We start from the raw sequence: 24874 nt of genomic DNA on the forward strand, positions 1-24874 counted from the left end.
TTACTTAAGCTGTTGGAAATGTCAGCTTTAATTAAAGACAGATCATTAATGAACTTCAGAACAATTTGGAAGCCCTTAAACTGATGGTATATGGCTTCGAATTCCTGAGATTTGGGTATTAAAGAGGATATTCCTGAATTTGACTAATTTTGATGTGGCAGATATTCACTTGGAAGTACTCACTATAATAAATGAGGGAATAATTGGTAAATTATTGTAATGATAAATTATATAACAAATGATGGGACATTCTATTACGTCTTTGTTTTAATGAATTTGTTAAACTGGTTTGTTCCTATATGAACCCCCTTCTCCCTAGTGCAGCGATGGTGAACCTATGGCACGCATGCCACAGCTGGCATGCAGAGCCCTTTCTGTGGGCACGTGAGCCATAAGTTGCCAGATCACTATCCCCCCCCCCTGCAATGCTGGTGCTTCAACAGGCAGTGGGCCAGGATCTGGAGCAGCTGGTACTGGCAGTGGATCTGGAGTGGGGTCTTGCCCAGGATTCCCCCTTCTGCCACCACTTCTGGTTCCACCACTGCCGCAGCACGACACCTGCTGTCCCCCCCCCCCCCCCCAGTTTGGGCACTCAGGGCCAAAAAGGTTTGCTGCCACTGCACTAGTGTATTCCTTGCATGAGAAACTTAATAAAAAATTATTAATTAAAAAACCCAAATCATTAAAAGAGACAAGAATTTAAAACATACAAAAAGCAAATAAAAACTATTTTAAAAAGAAATACTAAAGTCATGATATAAAAACAAATTAAGAAATATGAGAGCATTTAAAAACACATTAAAAAGGATATATTTGCATCAAATGTAAGGCAACTAGTTAAGAAGGCAAGGATGTGCCTCCAACAATAGCCAGCATTTACAATGCCCTTGGAAGTAGACCAGTTACAGGCTGCTATAACATTAGTAAGGGTGTTGCATGCCCTCTCTGTAACTTGCCTTGGTAAACCACCTGGTGAGATGAAATTTCCAAATATTTTTTCAGAGGTAGTCCCACACAGAATGCATCACAGTAGTCCTCTTCATGTGTATACAGAATCCAGAGATTTGAACATGCTTAGAGGAGAGCCCATAACCTCATCCCATTGTCACACTGCTCATGTGATCACAAATGAGTCTGAAGAGGTGAGGTCTCCGATCACATACAAAGCCCTCCATATATGCAACAATTCTAGAAAATCTGAGCTGTAGCTCCCACAGAGAGTTAACATGAGAGCAGAATTCTCTCATCTTCAGGCTTTTTTGGCAATTGCACAAGCAATACAAAAATGGAGGGAAGTGCTCCCCTCTGTGCATGTTCAAAGTTCTGGGTGTAGTAGCACCTCAAGAGGAGTGGTAGTCCCATCCTTAACCTTGGAATAATTTGGTAGAATCCGAATAGTTTGAGCAGACTGATTGAAAACAATGGGTCTTGTCATCTTTCCTTGAAAACGATAGAGCTTGAAAACAGTGGAATTAGTCACAAAGATGGGAGTTGTAGTCCAAAATAATAAAATTTCCTTTCTCTGGCCTGTCATGCCTGTCTTCAGACCTACTGGTTTCTAGGAGTCTAGCTATAACTACTGTATATCTGGATCCAGTCCTATTGGTGCAACAAGCATAATTAAAAAGGAGATGAATTCTTATTTTAGAACCAAATATGCAGGGAGAACTGCTATTTTAAAACATATCCAAGGCTCCAAGTCAGAAGAAAACTAAAGGGAACATGGCTGACGCAATGCTACACCATATGCCTCCTGAGATACTGCTCCTCTGACCTCTGTGCCTGCCGATGCTATTTCCTTAAAAAAAGAGAAACCAGCCCTGTGGTTGCTATAGTTGCCAATGATGTCGGAAGCAACCGCAGCGAAGGGGATTGACATAGAAAAAAAGGGAGGGAGAGCAAATCAGGCAAAGAGCAGAACATGCTGCCTTCCTGTGTTGAATTGAACTTTATTACAAACAAACATTTCATATTATTAGATGAATGTGCTATAAATTTATTTGCTTGTCACCACCCACAATACAGCTGATAGTCTGCCTCATTACCCATTCTGTGATATTGCTTCATTACAGGGGAAAGCTTCAGCTTCTGAAGCTTCTTCATCAGAATTCCACACAGCGTGCTGCTGCTCTGTGCAGCCAAAATGATGTGAGGGTCCTGCCTGTTTTCGCCTCTCTCTGACTGAAGGAACATTTCTGGTGTGGACAATTGGGTAATGGTTACTAGGCTATATAGATACTGCTTTTTGAGTAGGAAGGTCTCCATGTAAATAATATAAAAATGCCCCTGTCAACAAAGGCATCATACTGAGAAGCTTTGGCATGTGTGATTGTGTCCTATACATTAATTGTTTGTGTGTGTGCTAGACCAGAGTTACAGAATAACTGTGCATTTTATATATAATAAAATGATTTTGTCACATTTCTACAATTAAAATACTCAATCTGATATGTTGTTGTGATGTCCTGTCAGGTTGCCCTGACTTATGGTGACCTCATGAATGAGCGACCCCATGAACGAGCGATCCCCAAAATGTCCTGTCCTCAACAGCCCTGCTCAGATCTTCTAAACTTAAGCTTGTGGCTTCCTTTAAGCCAGGAGTCAATCCATCTTGTATTTGGTCTTCCTCTTTTCCTTCTGTCTTCAACTTCTCCTAACATTATTTTCTTTTTCTGAGAGTTTTGCCTTTTCATGGTATGCCCAAAGTATGATGGCCTCATTTTTGCCTCAAGTGATACTTCAAGCTTGGTTTTATCTAGGAGTCACTTTGTCTTTCAGGCAATCCAGGGTATCTGCAAAGCTCTCCTTCAGCTCTACATTTCAAATGAATCAATTTTTTTCCTGTCAGCTTTCTTTACTGTCCAGCTTTCACACCCATATACGTATAGTGATCAGAAATAATAGAGTGTGGATGATCTTGATCTCCAGTGACACGTCCTTATACTTGATGATGAGTTCCCTCATTGCCACCCTTTCAACTCTCAGTGCTCTTCTGATTTCTTGGCTGCAGTTTTTATTTTAATTTATGATTGAACCAAAGTATTAAAAAACCCATATCTCAATTTCTTCACTGTCAATGCTAAAGTTGCATAGTTTTTCTGTAGTAATGATTTTTGTCTTCATAATGCAGTCAATTGTTTTCCTCTCTCCCTATGTCCCTCCATTTCTCTCTCAAAACATACTACTTTTTAAGTACATTTGGTGTTTCCAGAAGTCTTAACAAAAATGTAAAACTAGTTTAAAGCAAACTAGAGATTGGACTCTCAATGTGTGCAATAAGGCTGAATTAGCCCGTAGCGGGCACACTGGAGCCTCTACTAACTCAGGCCTCCAGGAGTGTTCACTCTTCTTCTCAGGTAGCTGCCACCAGGTATTGCTGTTTCAATACCAATTAATCACTGAATCATGTGTTTCTTCAAAACGTAAACTTGTTTATTGGTTTAACAAAATAAATTAAGTTAATCACAAGAAGTTAATCAAGGTCTCTCACTCACTGACACACACAGACTCTTCCCTCACTGACTGTTTGGCTCACAGGCCCATAGACACACTCATCACTCACTCTCACAAAATCTCTCCCTAATCTCCCCTCTCCCTCATCATACACCCCTTTATATTTCAGCTCCTCCCCTTTCTGCACCACCTTCTGTCCCCTCATTGGCCGATGTTCCACTGCCCAGCTGTGACAGACAGGTGAGGGAAGGGCTGAATGCTACATAGCCATATTTTTAATCACTAATCCATTAGCCATACTACGCCAGCAATCTTCGGTAGGTGAGTGAGCAGGCTGACAGAAGAGGGATGACATACTCTTCTTTGGTACATTTCATTACATGAATAAAGTGACCTGTTAAGAGATGGGAATCCTCTTGGCCTATATTCAGTAAGAGTACGAAGTGGTTATAATCTCTGGTATATATAAATTTTCACTTTCCTGAGATTATAGACAGACAGAAAGAGAAGGTACAGCACATTTATGCAGACTCTGGGACCGCATCTGCATCCTGCATGAGGCTGAGGAAGGCATTTGTAGCAATGGATTCCCAGAAAACAGAAAGACACTGTAAAATCATGGCCCAAATCCTCTTACCTAGTTTCACTGGCATAATACAAATGGCGTACCTTTTGGAAGCAAATTGCCCTGATTTAAAAAATCGTTATAGATATTATCATACTGAATTGTACAACTCAACTTCCAACTGATAATATCAATGGTGACTTTTTAACCTGGGGCAAGCAAAATTTATGCTTTTTACATAGCTACATAGGAAGATTTGGGCTAATGTCTGAAGATGCTGTTCTTCACAGTATTCCATTGCGATCTCACACAGCATTGGGTATGATAACAGTATTCTTTGTCCACTTGGCTTGAACGGTACAAAGATACAGAAAAGAAATTGGGACCTAAAGATCTTTCGATATTGTGTGACTCTCCAGTTCCTGTCATTGAAAGCTAGAGTAGCTTTGTGGATGGCGGGAGTTTTCATCCTTGGTACTGAGAGATGTTTCAATTCTCTCTCTCCCTCTCTCTCTGTCTCTCTGGAGTTCAGTTCAATTAAAAAAATGCACAGACAAAATATATTTTACATCCCAGTGTTTCATGAAGATGCATAATCAATTAAAGAACTAAATTTATTATTGTATTTTGGAACTTTTATGCTTAATGAGTAAGTGAATGCACATTCTAATTGAAAATGACAAGACAGATGTAAATAAATATGTGACTTAATTCAAAACTAAGTACGCAGTATTCCAAATTCAAGGGTAGTATAATACCTCATGTTAGAGAGACAAGTGTGGCAAAATCAAGCTGATCATCGACAGATTGTCCGTATCTATTGCTAGCTCCTTAGGATAAGAAAGTTCAAATTTCTTGTCAGCATTTGTCATAAATGTTTAGTGCTCTACTAATTGAATGCATGCATGAGGCTGATTTCCTCAGCAACCTCTGCATAGTGAGAGGGCAGACTTTCTGTTCAGTTTTAGCATGAGGCATCTCCAGGAGCAGATGCCTCTGTTTATTTATTCACTGCTTTGGCTGCCCTACTAGCCTTTCACTGTCAGTCAGCCCGGAATACCTTATTTTCCGGAGGCCCATTGGATTACACAACGACCTTTGACCTCTAGCAGAGGCACTTCCATTTCTCTACCCTTATACTTTGAGGATTCAGTGGCTATGTTAACCAACATTCCTTGAGGCTTCAACTGAAGCCCTTTTGGGCAAAACAAACTTATCAGGGGGTGGTTCCTTGGCTTAAGTTTTGTTTTTCCCTGAGGAGTTAAGAGCATATAAACAAAACACACTGCCCAGAACTGCATGATAGATTTCCATTTCTGTTAAGCTAGCAACAACAGCTGGTCTTGGCTCAAGTTAAAAAACAGTCGGAACTGGCCTGAGACCTACTGATATTCATGTAGACTAAATGCAGCCAATCAATGAGGTGTTAAGTTGTGTCTAGGTCACATGCCTGGTCATATGCCTAACTGCACAACAAAACACACCTTGGCTTTGCTGGACTTTTTGCAACCTTACATGCTGCCTCTAAGACATGGGTCTCAAACTCAATTTACCTGGGGGCCATTGGAGGCAGAGTCTGGGTGAAGCTGGGCCACATCAGATTTTCCACCAGAAAAGCTTTGTTTTAAAAAATTCCAATCTTCTCAAATCTCTTTATTTTTTTAACATAAAATAAGATGAAAAAATAGACAATTAATAATGAATAAGAAAATAAACAAAATTATTATTATTATTATTATTATTATTATTATTATTATTATTATTATTATTATTATTATTATTATTATTATTATTATTATTATTATTATTATCATCATCATCAAGTGAGTGACTATATGTGGTTTCTTCAGTATTCTCTATCTGCTGTATTCAGATTCAAATGTCTACATTAACAGTTCTTCAACCTTTAATCTTCTTCTAAACATGAATAGTCCTGAACATGAATGGAACATTGAAGAACATGAACTGTTCTTCTCAATGTGGCTTCTCTTGCCTACTCCTTGCTGCTAGAGACCTGGAAGTGCTTCCTCTTGCATAGCCGATCCACATTTGGCTTGAGAGAGGAAGCAGTTGAGACCCTCAGTATGGCTTGAAGATGATCATCAGTCAGTCTGGACCTGTGTAGCGTTCCCCTTTATTAGGTCAATGGTTCATGTTTTGTTATGTAATTGTTCATGCATATTCATCTTGCTGAGAGGCAGAGCCAAGAAAGAGAATAAGAGGCGGAGCCTGATAGAGATGGTCAGAGAGAGAGAGAGATGAGTAGAGTGAGAGGGTGGAGAAGGGAACAGAGTGTGGAGTTTGGGGAAATCTGAGAGGTGATTAGAGTTAGGAGTGTATATCAAATAAAAGATTGTTGTTAATAATAAATTTACCTAAAGAAGATATTAATGAATCACTATCAGTTTCTGTAATCAAGAAACAAAAGTTATATTTAAAAGATTTTTAACTGTGGACCTGAATCTTCATCTTCCTGAAGTAGTGGTGATTTAGAGATCACCTGGTGGCAGCAGTGTAAAAGAGGGGATTGTTTGCCTTCCTGTGCTCTGAGGCTTGATGGTCAAGCAAGAGGCACGAGGGTAAACACCACAACCTGTACTTGGACTTATTGAAGTTCAAGGTGGAGAAGAGCTTTTCACACAGGTATGTGCTCCCAAAAAGGTACATGGTCCACTTGAATATTCGGGAAAGCTCAGGGAAGCTGGGGGTCAATTCTCTCGAAAAATGTCCAAGCTTATCTGCTTTTCCACTCACATCCCTGAACTTCGCTTTGAGTTCAAAGTTGCACTGCAGGTCAATGAGCTCCATTTGAAGCACAGGAGGGGCATCTTACACATCAAAGGAGAAGGGGTCCACAAAAATTTGAAATGTGGCTCTGTGCATCCAGAAGCGGGGCCCTCACTTTGCCCAGCAGTCTTCTCCCTCAGGGGTTTGGTGCCACCGGGGCTTCTGCTTTTAGGTCTCTCTCCCCCCCCCCCCGGCTCTTCGCAAGTCACCTGGTGAGGCTGCTGCTGCTGTCACCTCCTCCTCTCTGTATTTCTCCTTCCCCCCCGCCTGGCGCTCCTCCACTCCCTGTGCACACACACACCCCTAGCAGCTGCATGCACCCCTTCTGCAAGGCTGGCCCCATCAGCAGATTAATCTTTCCCCCCTATCCAGGGGCTAATGGGGCTTCCTGGGGCTTCTTGATTCCCACTCTGGCAAGATGCTGTGGTCTTGCCCAGTGTGGCTCATATTGAAATCATTCTATCATTTTTGAAATTGTATCCCAGTACAGCTTTTCCCACTCTTTTGTTAACTATGAAGCTACTCCATTTCTTCCATGGGATTCTTGCCACAATAGTAGATATGGTAATCGTCTGAATTGAAATCTTCCATTCCTGTCCATTTTAGTTCACTGACGCCCAGGATGTCAATGTTTATTCTTGCCATCTCCTGTTTGACCACGTCCAGTTTACCAAGGTTCATAGATCGTACATTCCAGGTTCCTATGCAGTATTTTTCTTTGCAACATCGGACTTTCCTTTCACTTCCAGGCATGTCCACAGCTCAATATCCTTTCGGCTTTGGCCCAACTACTTCATTAGCTCCGGAACTACTTGTACTTGTCCTCTGCTCTTCCTCAGTAGCATGTTGGACGCCTTCCGACCTGAGGGACTCATCTTCCAGCGTCATGTCTTTTAGCCTTTTGTTTCTGCCCATGGAGTTTTCTTAGCAAAGACACCGGAGTGGCTTGCCAGTTCCTGCTCCAGGTGGATCACATTTAGTCAGAAGTCTCCACTATGACCTGTCCATTTTGGGTGTCCCTGCATGGCCTAGCCCATAGCTTCTCTGAATTACTCAAGCCCCTTCGCCATGACAAGGCAGCAATCCGTGAAGGGGACATGGGCTCTATGCCCCTCCATACAGAAGCCACTGTTACTGGCTTCTGTAGCCAACTTTTCAATTCTTTGTCCTGCACTTTCCCAGAAGTGGATATCCTGAAGCAATGAACACAAGGTTTTTTGTATTTACCTAATTGCAAGCTTTTTGGAGTAGTTACTCCTTTTGAGTAGCCATACACTCAACAGTAATCTCCTATACTCTGCTAGCACAAATATCAAATATTTTTAAACCAGTGAAGGGTCTATGTATGTTACAAAGCTACAGTATAATGTCAACTTCTATTTGGAAAAAACAGCCTTCAGGGGAATATAATTTGAAGACAACATATTTGTGTGAGCAGGGAGGCCTTTAAGTCTTTCCTGACCAGTAACTTTTTGCTGTGATGTTTTCTCCCAGGCTACTCTCCCCATCCCTAGATTCCTCATCTCTCAGGTAGAACTCCCAGAATGGAGAATTATGACATTTGTTGTCTAAGAAATCAGAACATGCCATCCCAAGTAAAGTCACATTACCTCCAGTGAATGGCAGATTGAACTGAGTCCATTGAATCCAATGCAGGGGCAAAAATAGCAGCAACAACAGTACTGAAGAGGGTGAGAGAAATGTTGTGTGTATATTTTTTAAAAACTTTTTTGGGTTTGTGATGGTATTTTTACTACCATCCTTAAAAGTACTCAGTCCAGGAGTCAGATGGGACTGAGTACCCCATAGTGTGCAAATAACAACCAGCCAAAAATTAATTTAATTTTCTGGGAAGAGTTGAACTCTCTGGGGAAATGATTCTGGACATAAATGTTGCATACCTTGTAGTATTCTGCACAGTTTGATAAAACCGATAAAACCGATAGGCTTGTTTTTAGCCACACATGTTTTCATAAATTTCAGTGATATCCAGGAGATTTAGAAGTTTAGAATCTCAATGGTTAATACTTTGCTGATGTTATTTATCTCTGTCCTCTGGCTATTGAAGCATATCAGCATAACACGAATATTGCTAAAATAACTACCCATACAAATGCTGAAATGAATTTCTCCCCTTCCATATTTCTGAATATCGCAGCACATACGGGAGAAGATGGGATTATCCTGGAAACTAGGTTCTCACCCCCACACACCATAACACCATCGTTTCTTCCTTCATTGCCCAAGGAAGGATGAAAGTTTCAGAACCATTTCCAGCTTTTCACTTTATAATATTCTGACATGGTAGCTACTGATGTTACCTGTCTGTCATGGGTTTGGAGGGAAAGTTCCATCCTATGGGGAGTGGAAGGCGGGACATCAGGAGGAGGGGCTGTACTGTATAAATATGTGATGCCTGTGTGGTGAAGAGGAGATGCTGAGACAGACTGTGAGACACTGGGTTGGGACGAAGCAGCAGCTGGGGAAGAAGAAGCTGTTGTGGGAGTCTGGGTGTCTGACAGGGTACTACTGTGTGTCAGAGTACCAACCTGATAAGTTCAGGTGTCTGTGGGTTAGCCAGAACTGATGGGTTCAGGGTCTGTGCTTTAAGTTAAAGGTTCTAGGTGAACCAAACTGTATGCTTGTGTGTGTGAGAATAAGCCACGTTACTTTATTTTATTCACCTGATTGTTTTATTTACCCTGTTTGTATCTAAAATAAACCTTATTCTTTTATTGTTTAAAAATCCATCCCTGGTCTGTGTGACTTCTTATAGGGAATGGTTGGTGGCAGCTTAGTAACTGTGTGATAGATCCCAGTAGGTCTGGGTTTGTCACATTGATTGGTGTCCAGCGTGTGGGATACGACTGGTCCAGTTGTCCAGCGGTCCAGCAAAGCCTTGGCAAGTGTGCCCAGAGCAAGGGGGGTCTAGTCAGGGACAGTCTGAGGCGCGTAGGTAATCTTCTAGGTGTACCTCACGGGGAGGTGCACTAGTAGAAGAACGTGCCAACTGGGGAGACTTAGATTAAGGTGCTCTGAGGCAGCCTGATTTTGGCGGGAAAACGCTGAGGCAAAACTGCGTAGCAACAGTGAGCTAGCTTGCCAGCTGAGAGGCCCAGCAGAGGGGGGTAGGCTCTGACTCGATACTGTTGCAAATTTAGTGCTGAAGAACAGCAGCAATCTCTAGGAGAGCTGGTTCTGAGGCAAGAAGGAAAAAAGTGGTCGTTTTATTTTGAGGCTTGACTTTTTAAAGCAGCCTGTTCTGAGGGGGGATTATGCCCTTGACTCGAAGTCAAGTAACAGACATGGGTGAAGTGAAAGACCCCCAGATTGACCAAGGTTCTGAGGATGAATTTGGCTCAGTGCAGGGTGACAGCACGGGAGAACAGACCTTAGAACTCAGAAAAATGCTCCTAGCCCAACAGCATGAATTTAGAATGAGACAATTGGATAGGGAGGCCAGAGAAAGAGCTGAAATCAGTCAGGCAGAGGCAGATGCCAAGAAAAGGGGAATGGCCATGAGGATAGAAGAGATGGAACTGGAACACAGAGTTAGAATGGCACAATTAAAATTAACATTCCTAAATAAGAAAAATAACAACTTATCAGTTGAAGAAATTGCGGAAAGAGAAAAGTATGAGGCTCAGGTCAGACAAAGTGAGCAAGATCTTGAAAAATATAATCAGCAAAAAGACATTAAGTTAAAAGAAATCAGAGATGAGACTGAAGAAAAAGTAAAAGAGATAAAAGCTAGGGCTGAGGAAGAAATTTTACAGATCAGGGCTGAGTTTGAGGCTAAGCGAAAGGAGCTGGATTTGAGAATAAAAGGGAAGAAATTGCAGCAAGGGGGAGGGGCCCATGGTGAAGGGAAGCCCTCAGATATGAAACCAAGACCTCAGATTTTGGAGGGAAAACCAAAACAAGATGAGAGAGAATCAAAATATACCAGAAAATGCTATTTCTGTCAGGGAAAGGGTCATCTAATCTCAGAGTGTGAGAAATTAAAGCAGCTAAAAGGAATGGTGCCTCAGAATTCTAGTGGGACCAAGCCAAAAGCTGTGTTCTGTGTCCAGAAAGAGCAAAGCTCATTGTCACAGAGGGAGCCTGTTGCCATGACTACTCAGTCTGGAACAGCTACCTCTGCTGATCAGGCTGAGGAAAATGGTCCTCTTGGGGAGGTAAAGCGCTGCTTGCTGGTAAAAACAGATTCTCAGTTGTTTGAGACAGCAGGGGTGGACGTAGGAATACTTGACCGTCAGTATAGGGGGCTGCGGGACACTTGTTCCCAGGTAACCCTGTGCCATCCAGATATCATCCCTAGGGAGTTTATAATCCCAAATGAGAGCATGAAGGTGGCAGGGATTGAGGGGCAGATAATCTCTCTGCCAGTAGCAGAGGTACCTGTCAACTTTCAAGGCTGGAGGGGAGATTGGCGGATAGCGATTTCATCGACTCTGCCAGCAGCCGTGCTCGTGGGAAATGACCTGGCTGAACATGTGAAACGGGTGCTAGTGATTACACGCTCACAAGCCACCACAGGGACAGTTCAGGGGGGTAATGATGAGCCAGAGACGGAAGCAGAGGGGAGTTCAGAAGCTGTGGTGGAAACCTTAACCACAGACAGCAGATTTGGACAGGAGCAGAAGGCAGACGCCACTCTCCAAAAGTGTTTTGAACAGGTGACTGACGCCCAGCTAACACCTGAAACCCCAGTGAGATTTCTGGAGAAAAAGGGGATTTTATATAGAGAGACCCTGAGGAATATCTCAAAAGGGGGAGATGGGATCAGAAGTCAGCTGGTGGTACCTGAAAAGTATCGCCCCATGATCTTACAAAGGGGTCACTTTGACATGTTTGCTGCACACTTAGGGGTGAAAGAGCCCCTTGATTTGATCAAACAAATTTGGGAGCAGGTCACCCAGGATGACCCACAAGACGTTGTGACATACATAGACACCTTGATGAATGACCTAAGGAGAAATCTAGAGCTGGCAGCAGAAAACCTGCAAGCTCAGAAGGTCAGACAGAAAACATGGTATGACCACAAAGCCAGAGAGAGGCACTTTGACCCAGGGGAGGAAGTGCTTTGGCTTAGGCCCTGCAGAGAGAACAAACTGCAGCTCAAATGGGCAGGACCATATAGGGTCATTTCCAAGATGTCAGACCTGAACTACCTAATAGAGCAGGAGGAGAACCAAGCAAGGAGGGTGGTTCATGTGAATGCCCTAAAACCCTACTACAGAGGGGAACAGAGGGTTTTATTCGCGATAAAAGCAGCTGAGAGTGAGGAAGCTGAATTACCCTTCTGGGAGGGTAGAGGGGAAGTAAAATACAACCCAGAGGAGGTAAAGATCAGTCCTGCACTCACCCAAGACCAGCAGCAAGAATTAAAAATGCTGCTTAATAAATATCAACAGGTATTTTCCAACAAGCCGGGGATAGTGAAGGGAGTGATGCATCGGATCCACACAGGGGATGCACCCCCGCAGGCAGTATCCCCATACCGAGTAACGGGACCCTATAGGGACAAGGTGCGGAAGGAGCTGGACGAAATGCTGAGGGAGAACATAATCGTCCCCTCTTCTAGCCCTTGGTCCTCTCCAATAGTCCTTGTGGACAAGCCTGATGGGAGCATTAGGTTTTGTGTTGATTACAGGAAGTTAAACCGTGTAACCACTCCTGATGCCTACCCAATGCCCAGGCTAGACAACCTGATTGAAACCATAGGGGGTTGTCAGTTCATCTCATCATTGGACCTGGTAAAGGGATATTGGCAATTAAGAATTGATCCCAGGGATCAAGAAAAGACTGCCTTTTGCAGCCCTTTTGGTCTCTATGAGTTTCGAGTCCTGAGCTTTGGTCTCAGGAATGCACCAGCCACATTCCAAAGGCTGATGGACCAGACCTTGGCAGGGCTCAATGACTTTACAGTGGCCTACATTGACGACATAGGGATCTTCAGTAATACCTGGGAAGATCACCTGATACACCTGGAGTTAGTGCTGCAGAGGTTAAGTGCAGCAGGGCTAACAGTAAAGGCCAGCAAGTGTCAGCTGGGTAGCCCAGAAATAAAATACTTGGGTCACATGATAGGGGGAGGAATGATAAAACCCCTGGAGGCCAAAATAGAAGCTGTTCGTGATTGGCCTAGACCCAACACCAAGAAAAAAGTCAAATCATTTCTTGGGTTGGTGGGCTACTACAGAAAGTTCATCCCGAGGTTTAGCGAGATTGCGGCTCCGCTGACCGATCTGACGAGGAAGAAGGCTGATGACCGCATCCCGTGGACCAGCGACTGTGAGGCGCCGTTCCAGAGGTTGAAGGAGGCGTTAATCAACTATCCTGTCCTGCGTGCTCCAGACTTCGACCGGGAGTTCATCATCTACACCGATGCGTCTAACAGCGGGGTAGGAGCAGTTCTGTGCCAGGAGGATGAGAATGGTGACCAGCATCCAGTGTCCTACCTGAGTAGGAAACTTCAAAAAGGTGAGAGACATTTGGCAACCGTGGAGAAGGAGTGTTTGGCCATAGTCTACGCGATCCAGAAGGCCAAGCCTTACATCTGGGGAAGACATTTTGTTCTGTGTACTGACCATTCACCATTGCAATGGTTAAAGACAATGAAAACCCACAATAGCAAACTTATGAGGTGGGCTTTAAACCTACAGGACTATGACTTTGAAGTGAAGGTGGTCAGAGGGTCAGTGAACTGTGTTGCTGACGCCTTATCAAGAAGACCTGAAGACTGAAGACGGCGAAAGAACATGGACTATATGTATATAATGAAAACAAAAAGTTAAAATGTACCTGGTTTTAAATTGGTTTGTATTAATAAAGGTAAAATTGATGTAATGCATATGGTAAATGTTTGAAATGCCTATTTGCTATGTTTAACTTGGAATGTGAGTATATGTAAGTATTATATGGTATGTATAACTGTTGTTGTGTATTTTATGCAGGTTGTTTTTTGGTGAAAAGCACTGTTAGCTTTCCCCCTACAAAACAACTTATAAAGAGGGGAGGTGTTACATAACAGCACTGATGTTACCTGTCTGTCATGGGTTTGGAGGGAAAGTTCCATCCTATGGGGAGTGGAAGGCGGGACATCAGGAGGAGGGGCTGTACTGTATAAATATGTGATGCCTGTGTGGTGAAGAGGAGATGCTGAGACAGACTGTGAGACACTGGGTTGGGACGAAGCAGCAGCTGGGGAAGAAGAAGCTGTTGTGGGAGTCTGGGTGTCTGACAGGGTACTACTGTGTGTCAGAGTACCAACCTGATAAGTTCAGGTGTCTGTGGGTTAGCCAGAACTGATGGGTTCAGGGTCTGTGCTTTAAGTTAAAGGTTCTAGGTGAACCAAACTGTATGCTTGTGTGTGTGAGAATAAGCCACGTTACTTTATTTTATTCACCTGATTGTTTTATTTACCCTGTTTGTATCTAAAATAAACCTTATTCTTTTATTGTTTAAAAATCCATCCCTGGTCTGTGTGACTTCTTATAGGGAATGGTTGGTGGCAGCTTAGTAACTGTGTGATAGATCCCAGTAGGTCTGGGTTTGTCACAGGGATTATCCTGGAAACTAGGTTCTCACCCCCACACACCATAACACCATCGTTTCTTCCTTCATTGCCCAAGGAAGGATGAAAGTTTCAGAACCATTTCCAGCTTTTCACTTTATAATATTCTGACATGGTAGCTACTCAAATACTTTCCAAGTATAGAGGCTACCAGCTGCCAAGTCCCACCAATGTTATCCCCGTCCTGTCCCCTGCTGATTATTAATTTCTTCCTCCAGCAAAAAAGGTGGTTGAAGGCTGGCACAAAATGAGTTTTGTCCTGACAAGGTGTCCTCAAATTATTTCTGAGGAAAACAAACCCATTCCAGGTTTCCCTGAGGTTGCTGATAAGGAAAGCAAGCCTTACAGTAACAGGAAATTGCCTCAATTGAACCAGGGCCCGGTGGTCTCATTCTGTGTTCTTCCTTTGCCCCCATCTCCTTCCCCTCTCCTGGTGTTTTTCCTAATTATCTTTTGAATTCAAACACTTCAGCCACGCCCAGCAATATGTTATTCAACTAGACATTGTATAAAAGAGATGCCACCTAAAGTATTCGAGCAGTTTTATCAGTGAACTGTTTTGCTATGCATGCACCCCTGCACAACCTTTTTTAAAATTGCATTAACAGAATGTAAACAGGAGAACAAAAGGAAGAAAACCAACCATGAATATATACACAGCTGTTCTGTGTGCTTACCTTGCAGCTGATCAGATATTTCTCTTCTCTTTTAGTAACAGCAGATGAGCAGAAACTGCCCTGGACTAAGCCTTCCAGTTTGTCTCAGTGGTGCAGCCCTCCTAACCTGGTGCACCCCAGGTATGTTGACCTGTAATTCACACAACCTTCCAGCCAGCTGTTTCAGGAATTGTAATCAAACACATAAAGAATGCACCAGGTTGGAGGCATCTACTCCATAGAGCATCAGGTGACACATACTCCCTGAACATGGATCTTTTCCTGGGCATACTTACTTGGAGAACCCACTTCCAGAATCCAATCCCTGAGTTATGGGATTGCCCACATCAAGATATCTTGAAGTCTTAAATGTTGGGTCAGGTACGTGGCTATACGCTTGCTATGGCTCTCATCAGTCATGTCCTTTTTTTTCAAAATGAGATAAATGCATCAAGAGCCTTTCATTCAGTGCCCTGTTACAAATTTAATCAAGGTGTCTCGCTGCCATTTTCTGCAAAATTACAGAATATATAATGCTCCCTTAATAAAGATCTGAGAAATATAGCAGTTTCACTGGGGAAAACATGCTTTGCTTTTAAATGTTTCGCCCGTCAGTCATCCTTTATACCACTCTTCAATATCTGAATGCAAGTTCACAGTTACACTGTAGGGTATATTGACACACTACATTTAGCAGTAGGGAAGATATAAAAATCTTAATTAGAAGGATTTTGTCAGTAATTCTACCATAAAATGTTGCTCCATTTAAAAAAAAAACTTGCTGTATACAATGAAATCACTTTAAAAGAACTGGGTTCAGTGCATTGTACAGTCCAATGATCAAGCCAGTAATTTGCCAACTAAGGTGGATTTAATTGGTAGGTTGCAGTGACATAAACTACTTTTGCAAAATGAACCTTCCATAGTAATAATAAGGCAGAGGAAACTATGACTATGCTGCTTTATTGATTAAATAGCAAATTAGTATTTCCATTTAAAAGCTTAACACGTGAACTGCTTTGGAAATCTTCAAACTAAGAAGAGCGTGCTCTAAGTATGATTGACTTCTGAAGTGAAGTAGGTAGCTAGATTCCCACTAAAGCAGTCTCAGCAGCAGCAGTTTGTTTCCAAGTCTATAAAGTGGAAAGGAAAAAAAACTACCCACCTCTTTAAATATATAAGACCCCAGGAAAATCAAGCCTCTGGTCAAACAAGGAATCCAGTTACTTGGAAGTCACTTGGAAGCCTTTGAAGTGGTGTTGGGAAGACCAAAGGGAAGCTAAGAAAATGGAGGTTTTGTACCAACACTATTCTTTTTATGTAACTATAGAGGAGAACAAGCAGCTCGACACCTACGTCAATGTACTCTATGCCCCCAGCACATACCATGGAATATTTGATGGTAACTGCTCAAATGTTCTTCATGCTCGCTACTGTCCAAAAATTACCTGATAGATTTATTAATTATACTATGGTGCTTCTGACACAAACAGAGAAGAAAGAAAGCAATTTGCTGTCTGATATTGTCTCAGCCTGTTCTTTGCATAGCTGCACTAGCTCCGAAAAGTAGCTGAGCCCCACATATTCACTCTGAAAGGTCCTTTCTCACAGGGCAGCATTATGGGAGAGACAACTGTGGAGACAGTGAAGCATTTGGGTTGGAAAACTGTGCTAGCTTTTCTTTCTTTCTTTCTTTCTTTCTTTCTTTCTTTCTTTCTTTCTTTCTTTCTTTCTTTCTTTCTTTCTTTCTTTCTTTCTTTCTTTCTTTCTTTCTTTCTTTGGCAGCTTGCTCAGCTTTCCTGAAAGTATGTGGCCGATGTTTTTTGGGGAGGGGCAGTGAGGGGTGGGGGAGACGGGAACAGGACACCTTGTTCACCCTTTGAGAGCCACATGTAGAATGTTCACTACGAATAGTTATTTAACCACTATATTCCATTACCCATTCGTTTTTCAGAGTGTCCTGCGGATATATACATAAAGTTTCTGTACAGGTCAAATATTCTAACACAGAACCCCAAAACTGTTCAAAAGAGTAATATCAAGATTTGGACAAAGGCAACTGCGGCAAACAAAGACAACATTGCATTAAACATTTTTATTTCTACCCAGTGAAAGGAATTCCACACAGGTTGAACTCTCAAGTGAGCAGATGTCCATTGAAGGTGTGTTTGTTTTGTTTTTGTTGTTTGCTTTTCTTTATCATAACCTCACTGGAACACTGACTGCCACAGTAGAACCTCGCCACTCTTGGAGGTCCTTCTGTGTTATACAAAACTAACAATGAAAAACAGATCCTGGTCCCTCAAAGTGGGATAGCATAAGAGCCATTCAAGCACTAACATAAAACCAAAAGTAAAATAAGTTGCAGAAACTTATGTAAAAGCAATAATCCCCTTAGAGCTTCCAGTTCCCTTTTAAAAAAAATTTTTTAAAGAACACACCATTATCTTAAAAGCCATAAATAGAACTGCAAAAACCATTGCTGTTATATGAGCTCTAAATGAAGCTTGATCTCAAAGATGTTTAAGCCCGTCTCTTCTTAAGCTAGCATGCTCTTTAAACATTATCATGAACATTATAGGCTTTTTCCTCTTATTTTATAATTTTCTTCTTTAGATCATTCCCATAGAATGTGGCTTGTGGCTTCGGGACCTTAGACAATTAACTGAGTATTCCTCTTCTTGGTTTTTCTATCCAACAGTGTGTGTTTGTGTACATACATGTGAGTGTATGTGTATGTTCATCATGTTTTTACATGTGTACATGTCTGTGAACAGGATTGTCCACCACATTTTCCTACCTGAATGCTACTCCTGAAAGAAGAAATACCATAAGAATAAATAACTGACAGCTGCCTGTCCTTTCATGACATCCAAAATCTAGTATTAGAAGCAGCTGTCTCATTCTGCCTAATGATAGAGATGGCTTTGCCTTCCAGGTTCTCTCTCTCTCTCTCTTTCTCTCTCTCTCTCTCTCTCTCTCTGTGTGTGTCTGTCTGTCTCTCTCTCTCTCTCTCTCAGAACTTTTAGTAAAAGTTAAAGAAGAAAGTGCCAAAGCAGGACTGTAGTTGAATGTTAAGACAAAAATCATTATTATAGAACTACACAACTTTAGAGTTGACAATGAAGAAATTGAAATAGTAAGAGAGTTTGTATACCTTGGTCAATCCAAATGGAGACTTCAGCCAAGAAATAAGAAGACTGAGACTAGGAAGGGCAGCTATGAAGGAACTAGAAAAGATCATCAAGTGTAAGGATGTGTCAATGGAAACCAAGACCAAGACATTCTTGTATTTTTGATGGTGAAATCTGGCCAGTTGAGAAAGCTGAGAAGAAAAAAATTATTTCTTTGAAATGTGGTGCTGGAGGAGAGCTTTGTGGATACCCTGAACTGCCAGAAAGACAGACAAGTGGTTCCTAAATAAAATGAAGCCTGAACTATCACTGGAGGCAAAAATATTAAAACTGAAGCTGTCCTATTTGGGGCACATCATGAGAAGGCAAGATTCTCTGGAAAAGACAATAACACTGAGAAAGGTGGAAGGCAGCAGAAGAGGAAACCCAATACGAGATGGATTTACTTCTGGCCTAAAGAAAACCACAGGTTTAAGTTTAGTAGATCTTAGCAGGGCAGCTGAGGACAGGACATTTTGGAGACTGTTCATTCATGGGATTGCTATACGAATAAGTTGGAGGTGACTTGACAGCACGTAACAACAAGAAATTAAATTCTAGTTTTGATTCCCACTTCTCTTTCTCTAGAGGTTTCTAACAGACATCTTCTTGGCACTGTCTTTGTTTGGTCATCAGAAGAAAAGGGTCCTCTCAGTTGGGACATCTGGCCTAGTGTGTGACCTGCTTTACAAAGGGTACACAGATCATCTATGTGCAGTCCCTTCATTATGGTGAGATTTGTACTGCCATTCTATTTGAGTTGGTAGAATTCTTCCTTAATTTGGATCTCCTTATAAGCACCTACAAATTCTTTGTGTATCCTTGCCCTCTTCTTCTCTGTTGTTGTTGTTACTACTGCTGCTGCTGTTGCTGCTGCTGCTTTTCCTTTGCCAGGAGGAGTGCAGTCTATGTGGCCAGCCTAGTTTTGTCTTTGGAGCCTCACCCCAGGAAAGCTTGCCTTGCTCTTATGTTGATGTCCTTTTATTGCCAGATGAAAACATGTTTCCATGTTTTAACTTCTCTGATACAATTGATTTTATGCTGCTGTTTTGTATATCTTATTTTTATCCTGGCTGATGTTGTTGCTTTCTTTCATGGTTTTCATGCTTTAAGGTGGACTGGAAATAATTTAAGGGCAGCATCTTAACTTATTGAAAAGATTGTGCAAGTAAAGCTCAGTGAATACACAAAAGGTGGTCAAGAAAATGTATGTGAAGCAATGGGAGAATTAGGAGGGGCAGGGTTGGGGGAGAGACATGTTATTTTAATTATAAAGCCAGGATCCAGCAGGATTCAATGCTTACAGAATGTCACCAGTATATTCAGCCATTACTCATCACAGGCCTATAGGCAAGCCCCCGCCCCCCAAAAAATCTGCTCTAGAAGGCTGGCCTGGTAAACCTTCTAGAACTGGTGTTTAGGTGGGCACAGAGGGCTGCAAGAGGACAGGAAAGAAAGCTGCCTGTAAGCCCAGAACTAGATGTAACCCTGAGGCTGCCATCCAAAGTTTGCATTCTAGCAAGTCCTATGAAAACCATAAAGAAGGCTGACCACTGAAGAATTGATGATAGGTAGGTAGGTAGGTAGGTAGGTAGGTAGGTAGGTAGGTAGGTAGGTAGGTAGGTAGGTAGGTAGGTAGGTAGGTAGGTAGGTAGGTAGGTAGGTAGGTAGGTAGGTAGGTATTTATTTATTTATTTATTTATTTATTTATTTATTTATTTATTTATTTATTTATTTATTGGACTTATATACCGCCCCATAGCGCTACAAGCACTCTCCAGGCGGTTTACAATTTTTAATTATACAGGCTACACATTGCCCCCCCAGCAAGCTGGGTACTCATTTTACCGACCTCGGAAGGATGGAAGGCTGAGTCAACCTTGAGCCGGCTACCTGGGATTTGAACCCCAGGTCGTGAGCGCAGTACAGCATTTTAACCACTGCGCCACGAGGCTCCTTGATAGATAGATAGATAGATAGATAGATAGATAGATAGATAGATAGATAGATAGATAGATAGATAGACAGACAGACAGACAGACAGACAGACAGACAGACAGACAGACAGACAGACAGATAGATAGATAGATAGATAGATAGATAGATAGATAAAACTTGATGCTTTCCAATTGTGGTGCTGGTGGAGACTCTTGAGAGTCCCCTGGACTGCAAAGAGAACAAACCTATCCATTTTGAAGGAAATCAACCAGAGTGCTCACTGGAAAGACAGATCCTGAAGCTGAGGCTCCAATACTTTGGCCATCTCATGAGAAGAGAAGACTCCCTGGAAAAGATATAGTTATATATGAATGATTCCTGATGTTGGGAAAGTGTGAAGGCAAGAGGAGAAGAGGACAACAGAGGACAAGATGGTTTGACAGTGTCACCGAAGCTACCAAGATGAATTTTCACCAAACTCCAGGAGGCAGTGGAAGACAGGAGGGCCTGGCGTGCTCTGATCCATGGGGTCACAAAGAGTGAGACACAACTTAACGACTAAACAACAACAACAATGAAAATCAACTTCCCGGGAAACATGCTTTGGATTCTTCTCCTGATCACAAGGAAGAAATCATTATGAAAAGCAAGTGTATGCTCATTTGTTCTGCTTTATGTTGCTTATGAATCATCCTTGTTAATTGCCACAGTTTTTTCATGTAAACTGAGTCATTCCTGTCACCTAAAGGCCCATAACATTTCATTCCCTGCCTTCAGACTTTCGATCTCTGTTTACAATTTTTTGGGGGTGGGGGCTAGGTCCTAATTAATATTTTCCACTGTTCTCTCCAAAGTATTTTAATGAACTACAAGATTCAACAGAACAAGTAGTAACATTTACACAATGCTAAGCCAGAAACAAGCTGTGAAGGAGCAGCACACGGGTGCACACATTGTTTGCTCCTCTCCCATCTTTGTGCTCATAGAAGTGGTGATGTGGTGGACCCATGGCTCAAAGGGGGGAAGCTCCATGATTTTCTGCTTAGCAGGGACTAATGTGTAGCTGCAATCCTCAAAGTAGCTGGGGAAGAAATACATTTGGCCAGGAGCAATTTACTACTTCTAGCTCTCTCTGTTGTAACACAAAGCATTTGAGAGCAGTTTGATCTTGGATGGACAGTTGAGCACCATTAACTTCACAAAAGATTTGCTCTTGTTGGAACCAAAACCTGCTTGAACTCATTTGTTGCTGTGGGTAGATCCAACTGCCTTTTTGAACTCTCCCAGGGGTGGGGGTGGGGTGGGGAGAGGGTTGACTATGGGGACTGCCATGATGAAATCCTGCTAATGTACCCTCTAATTTTCAGTACCACTGGGCAGGGCTCTGCCTCTCTGGCACGCAACTTCACCTGTCCGTCCGTCCGTGCATGCATGCGTGACTCTGCCCCCTATGTGCAGGGTTCCATCAGGACCGGAACCAAATGGGTTGAATGTGATCACTGTGTGGAGGAGGAATAAAGCTGCATGGAGGGAACTGGAGTTGCACACGTGCACAGCTTAGAGGAAACCTTGTCTGCTGCATTTCAAAATCTACCACTACACTGCAAGGGAGAACAAACCAGGAATGGATAATATACAGTTGATGCCGAAACCCAGGATTCTGGTGTACCAGTCCCAAAAATCTATAACAAACCGAGGCTTGTTTGGGACAAACAAACCAGGATCCTAGGTTCAGAGGGCACAACAAATCTACTCTGGTTTATTTTATCTGCTCAAATGAAAGAAAAAATGAAACAGGAACCTACATGCTGCATATATCAGCAAACTATTCTTTTCATAAAAAGACAGGATAATTGCAATATCTTATTTTATAGTTATATATGAATGTTGCCAATTGTTGGACTATTTAAAGTTTCTTCAGACTTCAGATCTCCATTTTGTGAAATAGTGATGACTATATCTTTGGATGTGGAACAGGACTGAACTGATAAATAGTTCTCTGGAATGATCAGAGATTACAAACATTACAGTCCCTGTGGTATTCTGGGAGTAGTAGTTCCCAAAAATAACTTTTCTCATCTCTGGGAATGACTGGGTCTCTCTACATGTTTTGTTGAATCTTGGAGTTCTGGTGTCAATTTTTATCTCATGCTGGACTTGATATTTATTTATTTGTTACTTTGATTTTATATACTGCCCCATTAGTGCCAAAGCACTATTCTGGACAGTTTACAGACAGTTAAAACAAACTACATAGAACTAAATACAACATAAATACCAAAAACATAGTCTAAACACTTAACAACCAATGGTCAAAACAATATTCAGAGTGAAGCAAGACTGGAGGCAAGGCATACAACTGGGGTCTATGTGAAAGGTCTCCCTGAAAAGTAGTGTTTTTAACTGCCTCCTAAATGAGTACAGGGAGGGCCAGGTGAACCTTCTCTGGGGGTGTTGATTCAATAATGTCAGTGCCAGCACCTAGAAGGCCTCTCTCAGTGTGGTGGCATGGAGGAGCATGGCCTGGTGGGTCGGGCAAATGACATTGGGGAAAGACAGTCCGACAGGTAACATGGTCCCAAACTGTGAAGGGTTTTATATATGGGTGTCAGAACCTGGGACACAACGGGTAAGCAGTGGAGGCTGGCCAGCACTGGGGTGATGTGATCAAATTTGCCCACACCAGCCACCAGTGTGGCCACCACATGCTGGACCCACTGTAGTCTCCAGGTCAATCTAAGGAAAGCCGCACGTAGAGAGCATTGGAGTTATCAGTGAGTGCTTGCACCAATGTCCTGAGGGAGCACTTGTCTAGGTGGGCATGAAGTTGGGAGATCAGCCTAACCTGATTACGTAGAAGCCAATCTGGACATGGCTGTGATCTGGGAATCCCAAGAAAGAGACAGGTTCAGAAGAATGCCCCAGTTACGAACGTGATCCCTAAACTGGAGGGCACCACCATCCACTCTAGAGTTGATCCCCTCACTTCTCAGTGGGAGGGGGAGGAACAAACTTCCAGTCTTGTTCAGATACAGTACATTAGCCTTGGTCCATTCAAGTACCGAAGCCAGGCATTGCTCAAGCATCTGAACAGTCTTCACTGCAGAGATGGTAAAGGACAGATAGAGTTGTGTGTCATACAGATGCCACGTTACTCCTAATCTCCTGATGACGTCCCCTAATGGCTTAACATAGATGTGAAACAGCATTGGGGATATTGACCACCCCTGGAGCATCCCACAACTGAGGGTCCAACAGCCTGACAACTCATCCCCAAGCTGAACTATCTGGACATGGTCCTTGAGGAAGGACTGGAGCCAGCATAATGCTAGGTTCCTGATCCCAATCTCCAAGAGCTTGTCCAGAAGGATACCGTGCATTGCAATGCCTGTGGTATCCTGGGAGTAGCAGTTCCCCAAAATAAAAGCTGTCGAGAGATCAAGGAGAACCAGCAGGATACAATGACCCCTGATGGCCTCCCTTAAAAGGTCATGGTGCAGTGCAACCAGGGTCATCCCAATATTCCATTGCTGCCTGAATCCAGGCTGGAATGGGTCAAGGCAATCCTTCTCTTCCAGGTATGTCTAAAGCTGGTCAGCTACCACCCATTCGATCACCTTGCTCATAAAAGGTATGTTGGCAATCAGACAAAAATTATTAAGATCATCTGTCACTAACTAATTGTGGGCATTTGCTAATGGGTCAGATGATCATTTCTTTTACATGAGAGAGAAGAACTCCCTCCCTATATGAAGAGTTGACAATATTCACAACTCAATCCACTGTTACCAGTTGGCAGCTTTTATTAGCCAGGCTTGGCAAATGTCGAGCACACTGGTACTTGGTCTGCAACCAACCACCACCCTGGACACTTCCTCTGGTGTCACAGGGTCAAACTGAAGCAGGCAGATGTGTAAAGAGTGCAGCAGTGGAGAGGGGATGTGTGTATGTTGGGATGTTGAATACCATTAGTCAACCCGGACTTCACCAGATTGTCCACCAGGTCAGCCAGATACCCTCCCAAGACTTTCTAAAACCATTCTGGGTTAAGGGCATGTCAATTTCATAGGTCCATTCTCCCTATGGAGAGGGGATGCAATGGACAGGTTCAATCTCAGCAGGAAGTGATCTGTCCATGACAGTGGACAGGAAATCATGTTCACACTTGGGATTGAATTTCCCTCCATTCCATGTACAGAAGCAGACAGACTGGAAGCTAAATTTAAGTTATATATGGAAAGTTGCCTTTTACCTTGCTGTTACATGCCATCAAGTCACCTCCAACTCATGGTGACCCTATGAATGAGTGATCTCCAAAATATCCTGTCCTCAGGTGTACTGCTCAGCTCTTGCAAATTGAAGACTGTAACTTACTGTATGGAGTCAGTCCATTTTATATTTGGTCTTCCTCTTTTCCTGCTGCCTTCCAGCTTTCCCAAGATTATTGTTTTTTTTCCCCATAGAATCCTGCCTTGTCGTAATGTGTCCATAGTAGGACAGCCTCAGTTTCAACATTTTTGCCTCCAGAGAGAGTGCAGGCTTGATTTGATCTAGGAACCACTTGTTCACATTTTCGGAAATATATTCCACCTGGCTCTGTATTATTTAAATTACATTGAAAGTGGATGTCTGGGGTCTTTCCTAGCCACACATGGAAATGCAAGAAGTTGAACCTGGGACTTTATGTCTGCAAAGCGTGTGATTCACCAGTAAGGGATAAACT

At 42.6% G+C, this 24874-nt stretch overlaps 1 long non-coding RNA gene across 1 annotated transcript in view; it reads left to right on the plus strand.

Moving 5' to 3' along the window:
* Positions 1 to 18786, plus strand: part of LOC144589223 (uncharacterized) — a 46713-nt gene extending 27927 nt beyond the window's left edge. Inside the window, exon 2 of the long non-coding RNA XR_013545207.1 lies at positions 15097 to 18786. This is a non-coding gene — a long non-coding RNA (uncharacterized LOC144589223). The remainder of the gene's footprint in view (positions 1 to 15096) is intronic.
* Positions 18787 to 24874: the final 6088 nt, after the last annotated feature.

The sequence above is a fragment of the Pogona vitticeps genome, chromosome 4 (assembly GCF_051106095.1).
Source record: "Pogona vitticeps strain Pit_001003342236 chromosome 4, PviZW2.1, whole genome shotgun sequence".
Classification (NCBI taxonomy): Eukaryota; Metazoa; Chordata; class Lepidosauria; order Squamata; family Agamidae; genus Pogona; species Pogona vitticeps.